This window comes from Cyanistes caeruleus, chromosome 12, assembly GCF_971803275.1.
Source record: "Cyanistes caeruleus chromosome 12, bCyaCae1.hap1.1, whole genome shotgun sequence".
Classification (NCBI taxonomy): domain Eukaryota; kingdom Metazoa; phylum Chordata; class Aves; order Passeriformes; family Paridae; genus Cyanistes; species Cyanistes caeruleus.
The window spans coordinates 3,370,161-3,375,134 of NC_141712.1; the positions used below are offsets into that span (position 1 = coordinate 3,370,161).

The 4,974-nt window shown below is 44.3% G+C and overlaps 1 protein-coding gene across 1 annotated transcript in view; it reads left to right on the forward strand.

Annotated features, from left to right (window-relative positions):
* Positions 1 to 4,974, forward strand: part of LOC111934701 (transcription initiation factor TFIID subunit 4-like) — a 146,630-nt gene that overhangs the window by 81,253 nt on the left and 60,403 nt on the right. The gene's annotated exons all lie outside the window — the stretch shown is intronic.

Consider the following 4,974-nt stretch of genomic DNA (forward strand, 5'->3'; position numbering starts at 1 on the left):
CATGAGCAAATGGTGCTGAGGAAACAAGATAATCCATAACCACTAGTAAGTTTATTACAAATGGATCTTGGTGTGTAAGTCTTCCAGATTTCCTGTGTTTCCAGGATGAGGTCCTGCCCTGTGATGAATTCTACAGGTCCTGAAGAACTTTGGTCAATAGCAATCTTACTATTCAGCAGAACTTCTTGCATATCTCTCTGTAAAATTGAAGGTGATGACAATTCCACCCTGTTCTCCTGGACTTAGAGCAGAAGCTGTGGCAAGTTGTCTGCCTGATGTTGAGGTGTGGTGTCACCCTTGCTGTACAGAGAGTCAGAAAGTGGATAATTGAGAGAAAAATGCCAGGGGATGGCCATGATACCTTCCAGCTGAGTCAATTATTTATTCCTGCTTAGGTAAAACGTATATCAATTAGAGCTGAGTCAAGGGCTGGGGCTTATTTTGTGTTTTTTCTAACCCAAGTTTGACCCAAGCTTACCATATTAATCTACCAGAAATCTAAATTAAATCCAATGCTGTCCAACATAATAATTTTCCTTTACAAAATCAAGTTGGTGGCATTCTGTAGTGATGCATTATTCCAGCATACACATACTGCCCAGCTCTTGTTTAGTTAACATGAATGCTTATTTTTCATGACTGATGAAAACTGTTGGGTTTAGCATTCTTAAAGGGAAATGCTGTCTTACTGATAGAGGAGCTAAATACACAGCTATTCTTAAGTAACAAACTACTTCTATACCACCATCTTTATAGTATAAAGTAAGAACACTCCTTTGTTTATACTTGCTACCTAGAAAACAAATTCTTAGCACTTGGTTTACACCAATGTGAGTGCCTTGTGTGAGAAGGATCCATGTTTTGCTCCTCACAAAGGTCCATGTCAGATCTGGGAGGCTCTGCATGGGAGGTGTTTTGAAGCAGGAAAAATGAGATTGCATAGCTTGGAGAGCAGAGGCTTATGCAAAACCAAATGGGAATGGGATTGTGGAGCCTGGAGAAGAGAAGCTTCAGGATGACCTGTGATCTTCCAGTACCTGGTGGAGCTGACAGGAAAGGTGGAGGGAGACAATTGACAAGGGTCTGGAGCAACAGGACAAGGGAGAATGGCTTCACACTGACAGAGAGAGTAGGTTTAGATCAGACTTTAATGAAAATCTCTTCCCTGTGAGGGAGGTGAGGGCCTGGCACAGGGTGCCCAGAGCAGCTGGGGCTGTCCCTGGATCCCTGGCACTGCCCAAGGCCAGGCTGGACAGGGCTTGGAGCAGCCTGGGATGGTGGAAGGTGTCCCTGCCCATTCAATGAGAGGATCTTTGAGTTCCCTTCCAAGCCAAACCATTCTGGGGTTCTGTGGGTGTGACAGGAGGAAGGAACAGGAAAGCAAGCTGTTTAGTCAAGCACTGTTCCTTGTTTAGCTGATGTCTCACTGAGTATTTGAAAGGGATCAACCTTCAGATTAACCCATCAGCAATGTAATTTCCTTAGCTCTTGTGTGCCAAGTGTATTTGTCCTGGTGCAGTCTGCTGTTTAAAGCTTTAGCAGCTATTCATAACCAATTAAATACAGTGATTTTCTTGCCTTGCTACCAAAAGGGTTCCCAAGCTACCAAAGGCTCTGAGAATGGGGAGGATTGAAACAATTGATAGTTGTATACACCTGTAAAAGCTGGCTTTTCTTTTTGTGATTATTTATTGTTTTTTCACGTTTCTTAACAAAACTGTGAGTAACTGTGTGCTCTTAATTTTCAAGTAAAACTTGCGAGGAAGACTCAAAATTCATTTTCAAAATAGAGTTTAGTTCTGGTGTGAAATATATTTGGGTTGTGTGTGAACAGTTCCAAAAGAACAAAAGAACCTGTTACAAAGTCTGCTCTACCTAATAGATTTCATTTTTTTAAAGCAAAAAGGTGGTAGGGAAGGAGAAAGGCATCGCTGTTGTCTCATTGCCTTCCAGAGCACACACCCTGATGGAGTCCTGCCTCACACAGCACACGGTTCTTGGAATAAGTAGCCTCTCATTATACAGCAACAGGACTACTTAAATGTGAATTTCCAGAACTTGGGTTTAGAATGGTAAAAGCTTTTTGCTAAGAATTTCTGAAGCTGAAGGTGACTTTACTTTTCTGAATTTCACCAAAATATTCCAGCAGGAATTTCCTCTTGTAAAATGAGTTTTTTGAAGGAAGTAAAAGAACTTCCTTCCTTTTGAAGGAAGTAACATTCTACTGTTCAGACCTTCAGATCTCCTGTAGTTTTCCTTCTGTATCTGTAGGACTAAGCAGTGCTACTGCTTTTTGATTTTGAACAAGTGGAGGGTGGCAGCCTTCTGTTTCTAATCCCTTTTGGATGCCTGGACAACCAAGCTTGGTGGAGAGATAAGGGAGCTATTCTTTAACATGTTTAGCATGTAAGATTTGTGATAAGGGTGCTTTGGGTTTGCCTTTCCCGAGTACTGACAGTTGCATCCAGAGGTTCCAGAAGAAGCAGTGAGGAATGAATGGTACTTCCTTTCATGAAATAATTTTAATTTTTTTAAAAAATCTATTTAAATATAAACCCACTCTCTCATTCTCTCTCTCTATCTCTCTCTCTCTCTCTCTCTCTGTGTATATATATATATATATATATATATATATATATACACACATGATAGATCAGTCTGTGCAAGGGAGAGGTCAGGACTGAATTTCCAGTTCTCCTTTTGCTTCAGTGGTATTCTGTCTAAATATGGGTCCTCCTCAGGTAGAAACAACCTTGTTAAGAGCAATTTATCACACTGGCATAGACAGGGAGAAAAAAGAAAAAAAATTGTTTGGAGCAAGCTGTGAATGTGGAAAAATCACATAACTGTTTTATCTGAGCACTGCAACAGATTTACTTTTGTGCTAATTTGGCTGAATAACACCACTTTAGAATATGATTGCCTGTTTAATAAGTAGAGGGCAGCAAATGTCAGCTGTGCCTGCTTGTCAGAAACTGAGGAGGTTGCTTGGACAACAACATAAATTATTATTTAGATGATTTGGTCCCTTTGTCAAGCCTGCTCTGCTCTGTAGCAGCTTGCGGGGGGAGGTCAAGGTGTATTTAGGCTTAAGTCTGCAGGGCAAATTTTCCCCCATCCCCTCTGTGTGCATTGGTTTCTCACTCCAAAACAAACCTGAATGAGGGCTTTAATTCTGCTGCTGAGCTAACGTGTTTGTAAGCCCTGTTTGGCAGCCTGGAGCGCCCAAGGCAGCCACAGCTGCCAGCTTTCATCTGCCCCCAGATCCTCCGGGCGCTCGCGTCACATGCGCTGCCCGGGGGGACGGGGGCGAAGCGCCTGGCTCCTGTGTCCCTGTGTCGGGCTGGGAGCACATCCCTGCTCCTGTATCCTGTGCACATCCCTGCTCCTGTGTCCCTGTGCACATCCCTGCTCCTGTGTCCCTGTGTCGGGCTGGGAGCACATCCCTGCTCCTGTGCACATCCCTGCTCCTGTGTCCCTGTGCACATCCCTGCTCCTGTGTCCCTGTGTCGGGCTGGGAGCACATCCCTGCTCCTGTATCCTGTGCACATCCCAGCTCCTGTGTGTCCTGTGCACATCCCAGCTCCTGTGTGTCCTGTGCACATCCCTGCTCCTGTGTGTCCCTGTGCACATCCCAGCTCCTGTGTCCCTGTGCACATCCCAGCTCCTGTGTCCCTGTGCACATCCCAGCTCCTGTGTCCCTGTGCACATCCCTGCTCCTGTGTCCCTGTGCACATCCCTGCTCCTGTGTGTGTCCCTGTGCACATCCCAGCTCCTGTGTGTCCCTGTGCACATCCCTGCTCCTGTGTGTGTCCCTGTGCACATCCCAGCTCCTGTGTGTCCCTGTGCACATCCCTGCTCCTGTGTCCCTGTGTCCCTGTGCACATCCCTGCTCCTGTGTGTGTGTCCCTGTGCACATCCCAGCTCCTGTGTGTCCCTGTGCACATCCCAGCTCCTGTGTGTCCCTGTCCCCTCAGGCTGGTGCCCATCCCGTGTCCCTGCCCCAGCTCCTCTGGTGTGAGCCCCACAGCACCCCCAGAGCTCCCCCTGCTCCCCACAGCCCTCTCCTGGCTGCAGTCTGGGGGGGTGTTCACGTGTTCTGTGTTCTCCCAAGGGCAGCAAGCACCTCGTTTGGGATACACATTTCATCCAGCACGTTGCTTTTCATAAAACCTGGGATCTGTTTCTGACCTGTTAGTTGAAGATGAAAGAGTTCATGGGAGCACAGTTAAAGCAAAATTTCAAATTGCAGTAGTAAAATTTTAAAAAGAGTAATTTAAAACTTTCTCATCAACCCATTTTCGAGACTATTTAGTACCATTAACAGTAGGGTAAAATGTCCATTTTGGTTGACTAAACACTCAGCATTTCTGACTGTAGCTAGCTTTTATGCAGCTCTTCTCCAAACTACAACCTAGATGGCTGGAGAGTAACATGCAGAGGTCCTGAAAGGTGTGGTAGTGCTATATCCTATTTTTAGTTTAGTCTTGTTAAAAAATACTGTGTCAGCCTGTGAAAGAGCAGTTACATCATCTTTGCTGAATGAGATACTGCTCAACATACCCTGAAAAATTAGTTATCCTACAGTAGTAATCTTTTAAATAAATAAAATTTCTTATTGCCATTCACAATATAGACTGTTTTCCCCTCAAATATGTTCGTTAAAGGTAACTATGATTCTCTCTAAAATGTAAACTCTTGAAAGGTATTAATGTATTTTTAATGTTATTGAGCAGTTGAGTCACGATTTATAGGAGTTTTATTTTCATTCAGTATTACAAATTGCTGCTGAATTGGTGGTTAACTTCCAGATTTCCATGGAAATGGTCATAAGTAACTGATTTCCTGGGATGGGAAGGTATATTACATGCATTTATGCTGATGAGTGTCTACAGTGAGGTGTTACAGCTTCCTAAAAACTGATACTTCAGTATTGGGTGGGGGTGAAGTGAAGCAAGTTGAAAAACAGTGTGA